Raw genomic sequence first — 19,197 nt, forward strand, 5'->3', positions numbered from 1 at the left:
GCGAATGAGATCTGCAGAGAAGCACTCGACTGGAATCCGCAAGGACAGCGTAGAAGAGGCAGCCTCAGAGGCTCATGGCGACGCAGCTTAGCCAACGACATCCGGGCTGTAGACGAGAACCTGTCCTGGGGACAGGTAAAAGCCATGGCAGTGTTACGCGTTAGAGGTGAGAGATATACCGAAATTCTAGAACTACCGAAAAGTTAAGAAACGGCATCGCATTTTTGCGGAGGTGACGAATTGCTTCGAGAGGCATGACACGAGAATCTTCTTTAAAACGAATAACGGAATTTGATACCGCGCCGTACTAACTTCTGTGATGTGCAAGAATAAGGAGGGAAATGTGGTTATTGAAAGAACAGAAGTAGCCAGGCGTTGGAAACGCTATTTCGATGTATCGCTGAAGGGTGTATAAGATAGAGTGGTCAACAGAAACAGTACAGTAACTTCTCAACTAACACAATTGTTATAAAACAGTTGAGCTAACTTACATATCATTAGTTTGAGTCGTTAATAAGTTGCTGCAACTAAAAGTATCGTAAATGGAGCTAACGTGGGTGAGCATGATGGATAAGTTGTGGATCCACGTGCTTTGGAGGAGGTTAAAATAGCAGCTAGAGAGCTGAAAAACTGCACAGCAGCTGGAAAAGACGGTATCCCCGCTGAAGCAGAGCCGGCGTTACAACGCACGAGGCCCTGTGCAGATTAAGCAGCGAGACCTCTTTTGTATGCCACAAGGGCATTGGGTTAAACTGCCACTGTGACAGTCTTAATGATCGTCTTTTGCGGCAGGCTCACAGCTTACAGATTGACCCATCTTTAAACGATAAAGAGCAGAACAGTGTCCAGTTAGAAATCTCGTGATTGTGTGTAGTTTTTTAGCTACTGTAGGATTTGAGTGGATACACTGTTTAACTGTTTAGTTTATAGCTTGTGAAGGAATGCGTCGGTCACCAGTGCCCAAAGTTAGGAAAAGAGAATTCCTCCTTGTGGACAACCTTTGACTATCGAAATCGTGACCGATGTATCTGCAACGATGATATGATTTCTCTACTCGAAAGCATTACTTGAAACCAGCGCATTGTAGTGTGGTCGATTTCGTTTTTAAAGCGAGCCGTAATAACTGAAACGAAGGACGTGTAATCGAAAGCTCCTTCAATATCAAGGGAAGCACAAAGTGCCATCTCAATCAATCATGTTGATTTCCATACAACGGAGAGTTCTTTAAAAATTCATAGCGGATATAGTAACTTGTGATTTTTTCCATCAATTTAAGAATTGATCTGAAAGTCTTCTGGTATGAACACCTCTTTTACTTTCCGCCATTTCTCCGGGATATGCCTCAAAGTGAAACTGGTTCGAAAAAGGTTGATGAGCTCGGACATTATAGCCTAGGTGTTACATTCCGTTATCGAAATTTGACCTTCTGTTTTTATACGACAGACTTCGCAGCCAGCTGTTAGAGTACAGGACAATTGCAGCGCCAGTTGCTACGATCCTATTGACTCCAACAACCTTCCCAGCCGAGATTCGAACATACGACGACTGGCTTATTAGGCCAGCATCATACCTCGAAGCCAACTGGGAGGCTCATTATACTCGGACATTATAACGCCGTCCATTTTCTGTAAGGAAATGAGTAGAATATCAGCCGGACCTGGAGATTTCATTGGTTCAAAAGAACTAAGTGGCCATTTGATCTAAGCTTCCGTAAATAATCGGCTTGCAAGCAGAGCCGAGTCGTTTGGCATATTATGTAACGACCCATTCCAAAGCAGCGATCTAATTTAATCGATTTTTTCTTAATACTTTACGCTCTGTATTTAAATAATGGAAATCATGCAAGTACTTCTAACCGGCCGATTATGTTGTATACTGCCAGGGATTGTCCAGTAAAATTTTTAATATTTTTCTGTAGTTATCACCAAGTGCGAGACCCCCCTGAAGAGCGGAGCTCCGTGCAACCGCACGGATTTGCCGGCCTTGACGCCGGTTCTGCACTGAACTTTTGAAAGTCGAGAGCAAACGGCTGTATTACGCAATCATTCAGGTTACACCAAAGGTATGAACTGAGGAGGAACTACCTACCAACTATTTGAAAGGTCTCATTTGTCCTATTTACAAAAAGAGTCATCAACAGCAATTGTAGGGGTATTACTTTCTTCAACTTTGTATACAAAATTCTCTCTTGCATCCTGTTTCATAGACTGAACCCGTTGCAGGGTTCTTTTGTTGGAGAATGTTAATGCGGTTTTCGAGAGGTGCGCTCTACGATAGATCAAATGTTTACCTAGCGAAAGATTCTCGATAGATTTCGAGAATTTAACTTACAATCACTATTTGTTTATAGGCTTTGAAGCGGCGTGCGATTCAGTTAAACGAAATGAACTGTGGCAGACTATAATGGAACGTGGTTTACCAAGAAAACTGATTAGGCGGATACGTGCTACCCTTGGTGATTCAAAGTCAAGCGTTACATTTGCGAGTACCGTCCACTTAGCTTCGAGGTACGATGCTGGTCTAACAAGCCAGTCGTCGCATGTTCGAATCTAGGCTAGGCGGTGCTTGATAGAGTCGGTAGGATCGTTACACTGACCCCGTAATTTTCTTGTACTCTGAATAGCCGGCTGCGCAGTCTGTCGATAAAGAAAGGTAATGTGTAATGACGGTTTAAGCCCACGACTTTGTTTTTTTTACATTTGCGAGTAAAATATCGGACTCGTTTGCAATGTTAGATGGTTTGAAACAAGGTGACTAGTTATCGAATTTGCTAATCAATGTTACATTGAAAAGTTCGCTGGTTCGAATGGTCCGGGGACGACATCGATTTCATCGGCGTTAAACGTAATGCTGTGAGAAAGAGGTAGCTGCGAGGATAGAACTTACAATAAAATCAGCCAAAATGAAGTAAATTGTGGTTAGCAGAGAGCGTAATAAACCTTCGGATGAATAAAGTTTTACTTCTACCGTAAATTCATTCCACTAGTAGTGATGACCATGACCAATTTCATAAAAACGCTATGAGTTTCACCAGAACTTCCTGATGACTGCTATAAAATTACCTTCCGACCAAGTGGCCCACTCTTCAAAAGGTTTTTATAACCTCTTTAAGAATCAGGTCATAAGCTCAAATAGTCGTATCACGCTCTGTTGAAAGCAGTAATAAAAACGATTAAGCTTTCGCTGTTTGACAACTACCGCCATCATTTAATAAAGCGTTTCGTTTTTCGCTCTGGTAAAAGCTAAATCAGCCCGCTAGCTTTGTTAACTTGAAAATACATCCGTGAGCGCAAAAGTCGAAGTTTTACTATCAGATCATCTTGTTTGATTTGGTTTATAGCGATCATAATGAAATATAATAGAAAAATGAGTAAATTTTGAACAATATCCGTTGGTTTGCAGCGTATGCGCATCAAATTTTATCGTGAATATTGATATAATAGGTGGATAAAATCTACGCGCAATTGAAATTTTACAATTTTGGAACGACACAAATCAATTTCTCAATTCTAATACAATTGTGTTAGTTGCTTCCTATGACAGGAAAACCGCTAGGTAATAACTTTCTTTCTGCAAAACACTTTCTTATGTAGAGATGTCCGTTAATCGTTCGATTAATTCAACTAATCGAATAACACAAGGAATATTCGAATAATTTTTAATCGAATACTGTCAGCACGAGTAGTTGATGAGTCAATGAGTACGAATAATCCCCGAATATCGCTCGTTAATTGTTCATAATCGTTCGATTAATCGAATTAATCAAAGAAATATTCGAATAGTTGTTATCTAATACCACTGGCTTTAGACAACGTTCACCGATTAATCGGTAATCGAATAATTGAAAATTTCGGACGTCATTATTCTTATGATGAATTTTTGAATCAAGTGGCTTTAGAATTGTTACCTGGAATCGGTTCTCAAACCAGAAGCAGCTCGCAGGAAGACGAAGGAGAAAGATGAAGGCTAATTTCAATCGAAATTCCAAAGCACGCTCTAAAAAGCTCTACACGGAAGTGTTGACCAGATTCAGTTGCTGTGTGATGGATGATGGCTTTGACGGGCCGTCACAATGCGGAATTCTGACGTTAATTGACTTTTGGAAGATCGCTACAATAGACCACCTCATCATACCGTGAATTGACAGATACTGGCGCCCTTGTTTACATTTTAGAAAATTTTCCTTTTCGTTTATATAGTATGTAGCGTGTGTATTTAACATTTTACAGGCATAATGGCTTTTCTAATTCAGTTATATTGCTGTTTAGCAATAAACTTGCCATTTAAACGGCTGAAACTTTGTTGGACTCTGCGGTCTGTTTGTAAACAAGGGCGCCAGTATCTGCCAGATGACGTCACCTTGATTTGGTGTATAGGCGTTCTGTCTAAATAGCCGCTACTATTTATGTAGTAGATGAAAATTTTATGTGACAAACGGCACATGTGCGACCGGTGGTTCTTTCAAGCTGACGCGATATGCTATGCAGCCTCAAATCGATTGTCATAAAAAATCGATGACAAGCTACTTCAATCATCACGTGTCTGACTACTTCCTGTTGAGATATGTTCCTACCTACGTGATAAATAAATAATTTTTTCATGAAAAATTATTTATTTAAAGCTTTTTCTTGCTAAGTAAATTTTTGAATACCTGCGTTAAAATAACGGTAAAGTTGATTTTTATAATTACGTTTAACATGTTTCAGTATAAAATGTGTACTAAGACATAATTAACTATTAAATTTTTCATATGAATAGTATTCTTGCAGTGATGTGTCTATTTCCTACTAAAGTACTGAAATTGGTCGCTAAACTAGCTCATAAATCACATTAAAATATGAAATAAATGTCACCGAAAGTATCTCCCGAAACAAAAAAGAAAACACCATACCCGAATGGTGTCACCAGCGGCTTTAGCACACACTTACTTGTCTCACTTTTAATGTCATACTGTCCCCGAAGCCAGTAATCTGATGAATTATGATTGTTATGACATAACCGTTTTAGCGACTGTGCTCTGACAATCGCTCCATTCGCTAAACGGTCAAGGTCAGGCTGTTCGGGTGAGAATGGCAACACTTGTAACAGCGTAAGATAGGGTCAGTTTAATTGCTAGATCTTAGAGCTGCCTACTGGGATGTTCTGCCCGGTCGTTAAAAACCGAAACATCAGTCGAAATTAAGATGACACAAGATGTATCTGGGCAAAATTGGTCCGGTCTGTTCGACTTGGAAATTATTTCTCCTATGGGACGTCGCACGTTCTATCTTGCTCGCTGAAGAAAAGCTGGAATTTCACCAATAAAAGTGAGATTGTCGAAAAATGTCAGTCCGACATTGTTGGGTAAGGTCAATAAAATTTAATTTTGATGTTAACTGAATAGTATTACGGACTAACTGATCACCAATATATATTTAAAGAGCATTTTCATCATTTCAGTATTGAACTATTAGGAATAAATTTTCAGTTACGATGGAAAGCTTTTTAAACCTCCATTTAAATTCGCCTATTAGTATAATTGAACTTTTTTATAGGACTATGCTAATGTACATAGACATTAAAAGAAAGAATGTCTAGACGCTAAGGCGAATTAGGGCAATTTTTTTCAGCTTTCACTAAAACAGTACTCCTCCGCCACGGCGCGGCGGCATGACTTAACCCGTGACATGGCCACCATTTCGCTGACCGGTCGCTCGACGATAGTGACATGAGCTAAATTGGTTCAACATGGCATCCCTTTAAACGGCCATTAAGCAACCTTGGGAAGCGACCGTGATCTGCTTGCTATGCTAGTGGAGCACACCCAACTGCCTGTCATTTGCCATTACGTTCGAAGTAATTTTGGCCGACTTTGAGCATCTAGCATCCTGGCAGGTGCTTTTTTATCCAGTAAAAAAATCTGGCAGGGCTTCGAAATAAAAGCACGGACGGGAGTGAAATTTCACGTTTGATTGCTACATTAATAATAGAAAAGTTCGACGCTGTTATGTTTTTAGCTTCGGAAAAGTGCTTCCAAGGAGCAAAGAAATCGGAAAACTTCCGTCTACCACATGCATCGTTCATACTACTTTTTGGTTGGAGGCGAATAGGGAATGCGGCCTGGCACCATAGAAGGCAGAAACATTCTGTTCATTCGATTTTCAGTTGTTCTACAACCTATCACGTTAAAATCCAACTGCAAAATGGAACTTCTATCTAAATTATTCAGTTCGAAATGCCTTATTCGTCGGTCGATGGTTTCCATGTGTGCAAGCGAAGAGGCTTCGGTTTGTCTGGTTTCTATATTCGAGAGGAGGTCCGGTCATGCTGAATGAGGTTGGTGATATAGAAAACTATGTGTACACTTTTATGACTGAAAATTAGGGCCAATTTTCTTGTATTGAATGTTGGAGTAAATACGTTAAGGATAAAAAGGGGTTATTCCGGGGGTCTGTGAGACAGGTGTCTTTCTGAGCTACTTGTTTTTCATGGTTTGTTGAATTAGTGTCATTTGAATTTGACAGCTTGGTAGTCTGGTAGCTGATGGTTTCTTCCAGGCCGAATTAAATCAATCAAGCGTTATCAAAAATTTATGGTCGTTTCACTAAAACACATGCCAGAAACATATCGAATCAAGCATCAAAGTCATTAGACTGACTTTTTCGAGTGGTTGCTGCAAGCACTGATGTTGTGTCTAATAAAATAAATATGAAGTTGCAATTTTTTTTGCAGTATCTGCGGAGCTTGAAAGCTCAAATGTATAAATAAAGCAAACAGTTCGTACTTTGTCCAAACAGAATTGCATTCGCCATCGAACGGAAGGATGATGTTTATTCTCTCCGGCGCTGCTGGGGTATGGCTGGGCTGGCCACTACACAGCAAGCATCGTTAACAAAAAGGCAGGGGCTCAACCAAGCATTTCAACATTCGCGCCGGGTCGAGCAAATCGCGAAAATGGGGAGAGAAACTTAATTTATGTCAAATCATATGCGATGCAAGATAAGAGTTAATTGAAAATCCCACTCGACAGTTGCGAGTAGGACTGGACTGGACTGGGTTACAAGCGAGTTGACAGTGTTCCCGGCTTTGGAAGTTTTATTTTTAGCACATCGTCGTCGTCTACCGCGAGTCGAGTACATGAAAGGATCATTTAACAAACCCACCAAAATGATCCAGCAACATTGCCGCTCTTGCGTATGACTTACCGTAATTGCCCGCTCGTTCCGGGTCGGTATGAAGTTTTACACACATGATTGTAAACGCGATTTTGGAAGGTGTACAACTGCGTTTACAGCAGGTAGCAACAGCACAACCAACCAACCATACTCAGTGGGAAAGGCCGCCAAACCCTACCCACTTGATTTGGCTTCGTCGGTCGCCGGTTAATTAAGACTCGTTTTCCCAGGGTTTCGCATGGGGGATGGACCGCTTGGAATTATCTACTAAATGTTTCCCCCCTTGCTTTCGAGCTTAATGGCGGACAGAGTCAGCTTAAAAAACGGAAAAATCCTGATTGTTTAAATTAGCCAACTGTATAAGCTTAATTTTTTAGGTTGAACGCAACTTGGAAACGAGGATATACTTTTTATTAGGATCTGCGAGTGGTTGATCTCTGTTAATATGATTCCATGTGGTTAGATTTATTGAACGTAAAGGTTGGCCTTTTAGTTTTAAAATAAATTGAAAAGGTAGTACAGGTTAGGTACTAATTATCGGACTTATTATTAATTATGAAACTGCTTGCGGTTCATAGTGGGCTCTTTTCTTCAATGATACCAGTTCTAAGTTTAATGATTTAGCGGGATTTCTACTTGGCGAAACTTGAATGCCAGAGAGCAGGTAGCGGGAATTTGGTGGTTTTTTAGAATAATTCAGCGGAGTTTTAATATTACGCTAACTCAGAAACGGCTGAATTGATTATGGTATCATTAAAATGTTATAGTTTAGATATTTTTCAAATACGCTTTGTGCACATGCGTTGTAATTGTTGCTTTACATTTCAAATTGTATTCATAAAGAACCATTATTGCATATTATTCTTCGATGAAATACCACCTTGATAAACTTATATGCCTTTTCCTTAAATGACAGCGTCTGTCTAAGAGCAAGCGGCTGAATATGAAATGCTGTGTCCCACAAACTAAAATGGTGGGCCCATCAATGGGATGTAAGTATTGTGATCGAAACTCTTATTCGAAACGAAAATGGATATGTGGAACGGATCCGCCGGCATGGGACAAGGTAAAGGGGAACGTTTACGCTTCGACAAACGTCAAATCCAATGATGTTAAGGACGAGTTCCAGCACAGGTTTGAGAGAACCTATAGCAAAGCAAAGCCTTGGGCTTAAACTTCTTTCTAGAACTTGACCCTTCTTTATCGACAGTTTTCGCGGCCGGCTGTAAGAGTACAGGGCAGTTACGGGGCTAATGTAACAATTCTACTGACTCTGTCTAGCAGCGCTGCCTAGCCGAGATTCGAACATACGATAACTGGCTTGTTAGATCAGCATCGTACCTCGGATATCTCGAAGCTAACGAGAGAACCTATTACTTACTTTAGAGGCAACGGTCCGTTACCGATCCTGCGTCGAACGAATTATGGTTCTCCAGTACCGTCGGTCCTGGGCTGCCTTTCTCCAATCCCCACGAACACCAGCTGAACGTGCATCGTCTTCGACAGCACACACACCCACCGGGTGCGGGATCTGTCTTGGAGTCTACGACCTCTTCCTGGTTCTCTGCTGAAAATAGTTTTGGCTACTCTTTCGTCGGGCATTCTGGCCACGTGTCCAGCCCACCGCAGCCTGTCGCATTGCACTACCTTCACTATATCAGCATATTTGTATACTTGGTACAGCTCGTGATTCATGCGTCTGCGCCACACTTCATTTTCCATTTTGCCACCAAGTATAGATCGCAGAATTTCACGCTTAAAAACTCCAAGCACTCGCCGATCAGCTTCCTTTAGCGTCCATGATTCCGTAAAGGGCCACCGGGAGAATTAGTGTTCTGTAGAGCGTCAGTTTTTTGCGAATTTGCAAACCACGGGACTTCAGCTGGCTACGTAATCTGTAGAAAGCCCGATTCGCGGCTGCAATTCGTCGTTTCACTTCGCGGCTTACATCGTTGTCACCTGTCACGAGTGTACCAAGGTATATAAATTCCTCCACTACTTCATATCATTCCCCATATAACTCCACCTCGGCACCAACACCACTTGGGCTAGCTTAGACAAATTAAAAATACACCCTTCAAATGGAACTCCTCATATTCCAACGACAGGTACTTCAATCGAGTCATAACCAGACTAAGAATTGGTCACACCAGATTAACACACGGGCACTTTGTTAAGAGAGAAGACCCCGCGACCTGTGAAACTTGCGGTGTACAGATATCAGTGAAACATATGCTGATTGAATGTCGAAAATATGATGCAGCAAGGCAGAACAATCACCTGGATGCCTCTCTTGAAAAAGTTTTGGGTGACGACACTAACCAGCTTAGCAATTTAATCAAATTCTTAAAAGAAACTAACCTACACAAGGAAATTTAAAAATTATTTATAAGCTCTAATTAGTAAGCTATATTTTTTTTTCTCTCGCATCGACCTGAATGACCAAAAGGTTAAAGGGTCGTAAATAAAAATAAACAAACAAACAAACAACCAACACCATTGGCCTCCAACGTTCTCTACCAGCAACCATGTACTTTGTTTTGGCGGTTTTAATGGTAAATCTCAATCTGGCCGCTTCTCTTTTAAAAGACTTAATAATAAAAAAAAAAAAAATAAGACCTAAAGGCCTCTTCTACTGCTCTACGGTTGATTCCGATAATACCGACGGCATCCGCAAAACCAAGAAGCATGTGAGATTTCGTGATGATAGTTCCATTCCTTTCCACGTTTGCCCTTCGTAATGCACCTTTCAAGGCAATGTTGAATAGCAGGTTAGAGAGTGCATCTCCTTGCTTCAGTCCATCCAACGTCACGAAAGTAGTTGAGGTCTCACCCGCTATTCTAACGGATGATTTGGATCCGTCCAGCGTCGCACGAATCAGCGTAGCTAGTTTCGTTGGAAAACCATGTTCTAGTATTATCTGCCACAGCTCATTTCGTTTAACTGAATCGTACGCCGCTTTAAAGTCCACAAACAGATGGTGTGTCTGCAAGTTGTACTCCCGGAACTTGTCTAGTAACTGACGCAAGGTAAACATCTGATCCGTCGTGGAGCGACCCTCACGAAATCCAACTTGGTACTCGCCGACGAAGGACTCCGCTAACGGTCTCAGTCTGCAGAACAGGATACGGGAAAGCACCATCTAGGCAGAACTTCGATAGGTTTTACACTCCATTCGATGTTCCTTTTTGAAAATTGGGCAAATGAGGCCATCCAACCACTCCTCCGGTATTTGTTCTTCCTCCCAGATCCTGACAATGATCCAGTGGATTGCTTCGTACAGCTGCTCGCTCCCCGTTTTCAGAAGTTCAGCTGGGATACCGCCCATCCCAGCACTGATTGCCTTTTTAACCTCCTCCTGTGCTGGTGGCTCCACAGCTTGACCATCGCTTACAATTCCTATCCTGTCCCTGCTGATCTCCGCATTTACCTCTCCATTCAACAGTATCTGGAAGTGCTCCTACCACCTGGCTGCTACCGCCGTTTTGTTGGTAAGCAGATTGCCAGCATTACCATTGCACATCACAGGCATGGCAAAATTCCTGCATCTCACCGTTTTATAGAAACTCCGTGTGTCGTTGCTGGCGTATCGCTCCTTTGCGCCGGCGAGCACGTGCTTCTCCAAATCGCGTTTCTTTAAACGATGGATTCTTTTTTCCACAGACCTAGTCTCTCTGTATCTCTCTGTGTTTTGACGCGTTGCCGCAGTGAGCATGCGTTTCCTGGCCTGGTTCTTTTCATCTGTCACTCTCTGGCATTCGGCATTAAGCTAGCTGTTACGCTGTCTTCCACGCGTCGTGCCTACCACCTCTCTCGCAGCTGTTTCGATGGCACCATGGATGTTCCTCCACAGCCCATTTATATCTTCTCCTTCTACCTGCTGTTCTGCGATTCGTTGGTCAAGCTTCCTGGCGTACTCCACTGCTACACCGTCTGCCGTTAACCGCTGGATGTTGAAAGGTAGCGTCCTCTCAGTGCGAGCTTTCGCCGTGCTCGACAGTCTTGTGCGAATCTTACTCATTACGAGATAGTGGTCAGAGTCGATTTAGAGAGAACCTATAGATAGCCCATAACCCAAGCCCCAAATATGTCGTGAAAATTATCAACGAAGATGCAAATGCTCAGATCGGGAGAGAGAAATTCTTCTTTCTTATCATTGAACAACGACCGTCTCTAGCGCCTACTTTCTATGTCTAAATATTTGGAAACACTCCTGGAGGCATCCAAATAGGACTCTAGCTTCCATATCGATCATGTTTTGTTTGACGGTGGACACTTGGGTCTTTTCGGGGACCAAATATTGAATTTGACTGCAGTACCTTCGTATGTAAGATTCACGCACGGTTGTCAAACGCGCCGAAGGCTCGCACTAAGGACACTGCGTTTTAATATCCACGGCAGATAGTGTGGCAGCAGAATACGCCAGAAAGTTTGAGCATCGAATCGCGGAACAGCAGGAAGAAAAGGAAGAATATATAAATGGGTTATAGAGGAACATCTACGGTTCCATTGAAAGTTTCAATTTGAAACTACTCCGAGAGATATGATAAGTGCGGCACCTAGGAGATAGCGAAACAGCTGGTTTGAAGCGGAATGCCAGTGAATGACAGGCAAGGAGAATCAGACCAGGGAGTCACATAGAAAGGTATAGAGAAGCTAGAACTAACCGTCTAAAAAAGCGCGAGTACGCCCGCATAAAGATTAGATTGACTGATGCAAGGGCTTGCAACTCTCTAAACAGCTATCATCACGAGATCTTAGATATTTCTTGGCTTTGCGATGACGAATGATATCATTAGAGTCAACCGCAGAACAGTAGAAGAGTCCTTTAGGGCTTTTAAATTGGAAGTAGCGAAATTGGAATTCACTATTAATACTGCCAAATTGCTGACAGGGAAAGTGGCAGTCCCAATTGCGTTGATTCCGAGATGAAGTGGAATGAGGAACGCTATGAATTAGTGAAAGAATTTATGTACCATGGTACGCTCGTGATATGCAACAACGACGTAGCGAAGTAAAGTGACGCATTTACTGACACCTAGTGTGTTAGTAATTTTTACTTCTGGAATCCCGAGGATTCCTATTTTATAGTGATGGCGATTCCTTTACCGAGTTATAGGTATCCCGGGGATTCAAATGTTGAATTTTCATATAACAATCCTGTTTGCATAAATAAGTCATTCTGCACGAATCCACTGCAGAATTCCTTCACGCGATTCCTAAGCGAAGAATCCTAGAGGCTCTGTGCGAATCTTTTTGGTTCGTCCGAATACAACAAAGAATCGGGCTTAACCAGCTGAAGTGCCGTAGGATCCGCTCATAACTGGTGCTTTACAGAACACCAATTTCCCCGGTGGCTCTTTACGGAGAAGTATCATGAACACTAAAGAAAGCTGAACGACGAGTATTTAAGGTTTTTGAGCGTGAAATTCTGTGACTTGGCAGCAAGGTGAAAAATGGAGTGTGGCGCAGACGTATGAACCACCATGAACCATGATATAATGTTATAGTGATATAGATAATACTAGTACAATGTGGCAGGCTGTAATAGACTGAGCACGTGGCCAGAATGGCTAACGAAAGAGCAGCCAAAACTATTTGCAGCATGAAGAGGCATACCCCGTGGATGTGCGTTGCGTAGAAGGACGATTTCATCGCTAAAATTGCACGTGGCTTAAGTTTCCTGAGGTCAGGGATGGTTCGATCACTTTGACTCAATTTTGATTCATTTGACAGTACCGTCTTAACGGGGCTTAACATGACAAAGTTACATATGGGACATTTGTAGAACAGGTTATTATCTAGAATTTTGCTGAATTAAGTTTTGCTGTATCTTTTGTAGTTACGGCGCTGCAGTGCTAGTATCTTATTAGTGACTAAATGAACGTTCATTTAGTCACTGATGAGTTACTAGCGTCGTAGCACCGTAACTACAAACGATACAGTAAAACTTTGTTCAGAAAAATTGTAGATTAAAACTAGTTCTACAAATGTCCCATATCTAACATTGTCATATTTGGCTGGGCTGAGACGGTACTGTCAAATGAATCAAAATTGAGTCAAAGTGATCGAACCATCCCTGCCTGAGGTTTTCGTTGAGAGAATTACCATTGCATGTCCAACACCGTATCCCGATCGCTTCCGTTTATTGGGTCTTCAGACATTCGAGCAGCCTAGGAAGGTTCAGCAAGCAGTTTATATGGCAAAGATCATAAATGGCGCGATCGATTCACAGACCATCCTGATTGATGAACTTTCGTGTATCGCAACGCGCCCTCCGCTCTACCGGGCTGCTGCACAGAGATTCCATCGGACCACCTTCAGATCCTATGAACCAATAACTGCTTGCATCAGGACTTTTGCTACTGTTGAAAGCTTATTTGAGTTGAATGAACCGTCACACAACCCGGACGAACCAAAAAGATTCGCATAAAATCTCTGAAATGCCTCGCATTGAAATCGATCAAGTGAATACTGAATAAAATTCGTACAGAATTATTGTGTGAGAATGCAATAGGTGAATACCCTGGATACCTATAACTCGGTAGAGGAATCCCCGGGTCTCTGAGAGCAGGAATCCAGTGTGCGTTAGCAACTAGCAAGGGAAGTTGGATCAAAAATGATGTTTTGTGATGCGTGCGTAGCAATTTGGCTCTTGAGATATTTATTGTACAAAGATTCCGAGACAATTAAGCAAGTATCAGCTTGGATGATCACAAACTACTTTTTTCATTACACCATTTTGGTAAAACGTCAACAACTAGCAGTTCTGGTTTTTCCCGCATACGTTCAACGCACTGTCCGTTACCACTAAACTAAAGTAAGTAGGTCATATGAACATATACGGTACGGGAGGGTATTCTCTGCACGCTACTGAATTAGGCATACATTACCTTTTTTGGCTACACTTTCCCAAATAAAAACGTTGCCGCTATATTACAATACTAAAACGAATGTAGCACTCATAGGCTTTAATGTGTTATAAATTTGCTAAATTTTGTTCAATAAATATCAAAACCACTGTTTTTCCATTAGCACGTAATCAGGATGAAAAAACCAGCAGCAAGCGCATACGCGTATCCGGTCTTGATGATGGTTTGGAAAACACACAATTATGATCACGTTTACTTATTCTAGAAACTAAAAAGCTGTAAATATGCTATCACAGAACAATTCTACTTCTTTTCACGGAAGACCACAAAAATTTTCAATCACTAGCCATTAGCAGCATTTTGTTTTTAATTCCAGCATATGGTGCGTTATTTATACTACTACCAATATGTGAGACCTGAAACGCTTCAAACTCTTCTATCGTGTTGACATAGCTAGTATTTGAGTGACAATCACTTGCTTCTGGTGCTAATGTATATGAACGATTCAATGATACCTTAGTGCCAGCAGCAAGCTGTTGTCATTGCAAAACTAGCTATCTGCAATGAGCCCGGAATGTAGGCAATAGCGACACGTTATCCATCGATCTCCCTTTTGATCCGTTTTTGCAAAACATCTAATCCCTGTGCAGGCTATTTCGGCCGGTCGGATTTAAAAAACGCAGACACCACTATAGAAAATGGGCCCAATTTAACCGCAGCGATTTCATCATTTCTCGCGACTATAACACAAATTCAGTAGCGTTTCATTAAGACCAAAATACACGCCGATATTCAGTAAATATTATTCTATCAACTGGTTTAAACATCTTGTCTCGAATAAATATAGTTTCAACGTAATTCCTGAATATTGTTCAGGCTACCGCTTAATGGGCTGGAAATACCTTCCCGTACCCTATGTATTTCTAGCGCAAATGCCAAATAAGGCCATTGCAAATCATTTTCAAAGTTTTTGTCACCCCCCCCCCCCCCCTTGGAAATTGGCTTGAAACATCGGGGGGCAAAAAAATAATTTGTAGGATATGAGTTCATTTTATTATAAAATCAATTATCTGTGGGCTCTACAGCCCGAATAACTCGAAAAATGAGTGTGTGAGTTGAGTTAACGCTTCTAGCACGGAATAGAAATGGAAGTTCAAACAATGGAAACTCAGGCAAAAAAATTTTCTGAAAAATAACAACGTATCTATTAAAAGGATGAATAGATTTGGTTTTGTTTTTTTCGTCCCCCCCCCCCTTCAGTGGCCCAACTTCGGAAGGACAAAAACTTTTTTAAATATATGTAATGGCCTAAATAGAAATTTTTCAAAATGATTTTACAGCATTAAATCATCGATATAGCTAATTACCTTAGGTGTTCTAGTTAATATTAATGACTGATGGTTTTACCCTGTAAAGAAAGAGAAAAAAGGTCAAATATTTTAGTGATATTAATGTCAAACAATAGAAAGAAAATAACAATGTTTTACATTTACTGAATAAAATTGTGAAAATTATGCTCATTGCAGTTTTACTGCATTCGTAATCCTTTCATAGACATGCGATTAAATATTAGCAATCTTTTCCAGATGGATTTTTGTCTGTCTTGTGAAATTGACGCCTACTATCTCAGAAAATTGTAGGCGAATTATGGTAAGGCTTTATTAAAGTTATTCCATACTTTTCTACGAGGAATCGAGGATATAAATTGAACAAAAACGACGTTACCTTCAGCGATGGCGAGTATTTGTCTTTCACAACACTGTCATCAATTTCAGTTAACCCTCCGCCCTAAATGCACCGACAAATGTCGCATCAATCACGTTTCCTTTACAGAACGACAGAAAGGGTACCTAAGTATAACGCTCTCCTCGAAAGCGATGACAGTTATATTTCAACTGCATGACATCAGCGAATTTGCGCAAACGTACGCAAAAACACATTCCCCAGTCAGTCCTTTCACGCTTGCCGTGCAATGCTGAAGTTGAAAACCACCCGCACGTCAGTCACTCGGATCTGAGTCGTCGAGGTGTGTGTGTGTGTGCGTAGGGCTGTGGAAAAATGAATTCATCACCCGGCAGATATGTAGAGCAAACTCATATCATGTAAAGTCTTACTAAAAGTAAATCTGGATGCCTTTCGTGCTGCACTAACATGCCTCTTGGGGGGACTGGAACCATTTGACATAACTTGGTGTAAGTGTTGCAAGTTTCGTCTGGAACAAATCTGGCTATAAAGTGTTAAAAATGCCAAAATCAACAGTGTGTAATGTTTTGAAGGGTTAAAAGAAGAAGCTAAGTGTGGAAAGGCGGCAAAGAACTTTCAAGAAAACCGAAACTAGAGACCGAGAGCTGAGGAGAAAGATTAAGTCCCATCCTTTCCAATCAATCCTGGTATCCTCCATCCTCCATGCGTCCAGATTCACTTTTAGTCAAACTTTATGCTTGTTTGGTGTAAACAGCCAAAACCTAGCCTACAATAGAAGCACTAACCTGGTCTAGTGCCGGATTATTGTATTGACGAAGTAAAAGTTTCGTTATGCCAAAAGAATCGTTCTTTTGATTTCATTGCAGCATAACTAAGAAATCGAAATTTTTGCTGAATCCATCTAACAGTGTAAATCTAGTGACAAGTTGTGTCGATACCGGAGTCATATGCTTAGAAGAATTTATCTATTTTAATAACAGGGCAATAAATAAATTTGTGACTCACCTTCTTCAAATTCAAAAACAAGTTATTATTCGAACTCCACTTATTTATTTCGTAATGTGGTAATGCGCATATTAAACTAGCGCAAAATTTATAGGCAGCCATAAAAGTTCAATTGTCATAATAATATCGAAGTCAGCATTCAGCTTAAAAAGTAAAAAATCGGTCAATTTTCTCATATAGGCCCAAGTACAATAGAATTTCAGCAACGGACGGGATAATAAAACGAGGGAACCAGTGAAATATTCAGTTCTCAACGACTTTCAAGGGTTTCGAATATGCAAAGTCATTTACTGGAACTGTAAAAATACTGTAACGGCTGCCCGAGTGCACTGCGACAACAAGGCGGAGGTAATGTGGCCAAAGTTTGGTAACGCGAATTATACCAGTTAAATTGTAGGTGAAACTTTCAAATTATCATGTATCGCTCAATCCTTCACAAAGGAAAATCTTCTAACATAAAAATCATCTTGGATAAGTAGGTGTAATAATACTTGATAGACTAGAAATATTTTGGCCACAAACATTCCATTTTCATTCACAATTACAATCATAAAATAAACCAATTCGGTTGCCGTTTTTTTACTCGCCTCACTTCAGTCCGCCATTGATCCACATTCACTTTTGCTCAAATGCTTCGGGTGAAGTTTTTTGACGGTGTGTAGGTATGAAACAACAAACAATTTGATTGTTATCTGACCTACGGGAAAAGGTACAACCGACCGGCGGCGCGGTCCGGCGAAAAAGCAACTCAGAATGCATAATGACTCGATGGAATTCCGGTTTATTGGCCCAGCTGGTTGCAGCAGGGTGCAACGAATGAAATAAAAAAAATTGAGACATAATATTTGGGATGATTAACTGACAAAAATCCATTATTTTTACGCCGGCTGGAAGCTGCCGACGGGGTGCAACTCTGCGTTGCGGAGTCCTGCGGATCAGGGCGCTGAACGCATAAACCCGGCACGAGATCTCCGTTCATTCAACCGGATTGATAGCGTTTTCTCGTGGGTCCGCTTAAGAACTGCCGTACCAGACAGCCGATGATGCCGCGACTGTTCTGCCTGTATTTGACGTATTCACGTCTGCCACGGCGATTGCATGTTGTGTGCTAGGACTATGGTTGGATTGATGCATGCTGCATGGGGCGGCTGTTGTTACCGGCCGCCGCGCCGCCAGTACCAGCGCACATGCATGAGTTCGAAGGGTCGATTTTTGTAAATCTAGTCAATAGTGGTGCGGGTAATAAACTTGCTTTGAGAAGAATGCAAATAAAGTTAGCAATTGTATTACCTAACACATAAATGAATGCAAATAGCTGATGGTGACATGAGAACCATGAGTGCTCACGTGTGCGGATTGATTGGGCACTGTGTATGAGCCGTAATTGATCGTAAAGTTTGACGGTGCAAGTCTATTAAGGTTGTCTATCAGTTGCAAAAAAGTAGACCGATTTAATTTGCATTTTATGTTATCGCCTCGTAGCTCTACATCGAGGCTATTATATATTATTAGAAAGGGTAAATGATTTATTTTGGCCCATACGTTACGGGAAGTCTATTTTAGTCCATTCCATTTGATGTTGCCGGCAGGCTAATTTTATGCCCCAATGCCCTATTTAAGTTGATTAAAATTGCTTTAAAATTACGTGTCAAAGCTTTCTTGGATAAATTAAAATCAAACCCTTCGGCAACCCAATTATACTGTCGTATAACTCGTAATTTATTCGTTTGGCTGGAATTTGCAGAAATCCTCGGTTTCGCAAATCTCTTCGCTGTACTTGTAGTTGGATAATGGTGAGTAAAGCTGGGCATTCCGTTCTAGCAGTAAGTACTCCAGACACGAAAACAACACGGGCAACGTTGCGGCGGACAGCAAGAGTGTACAGATCCACCAGTTGGCAGCGACTTACGTAGGGTCTCTTCATGGAAGGCGTCGAAGGGCAATGCGCACAAATCGCCGATTCTATCAACTTCATTGTGGTAGTAAGAACTCCAAACATGACAGCAATATTCGAGGATTGAACGCATCCATGAGCAGTATGAGGACTTCAGACAGAAGCTATTGCTGAAATCCTTATCGTAACATGAAGCCGAGATTTCTTGAGGCCTTGTCGACTATGTAAGCTATATGCTAGTGGAATGATAATTTACTATCCAGCAATACACCTTACTAGCCTGGGAAAGAGTGAACATATGCATTCCATAACCTCTGTTCACTAACTCCTATTCCTACCTCTACGTGGTGCCGGCTAGGGTACGCAACCTCGGTTGTCGTACGCTAACAGGAAAGGGGGCCTAGTGGCTCTCGCTCACATTAAAATGGCACTCCCGTCACGGGATAAGGACCTCAGGTTAACAATCTACTGTAGCGTAACATAAAAAGTGAATGAAAATGAAAGAAGACTTCTACCTGGATTATTGGCAACGACCTTTATCATGAAAACACGGACACGGAATTCGGA

Source organism: Sabethes cyaneus, chromosome 3 (genome assembly GCF_943734655.1).
Source record: "Sabethes cyaneus chromosome 3, idSabCyanKW18_F2, whole genome shotgun sequence".
Classification (NCBI taxonomy): Eukaryota; Metazoa; Arthropoda; class Insecta; order Diptera; family Culicidae; genus Sabethes; species Sabethes cyaneus.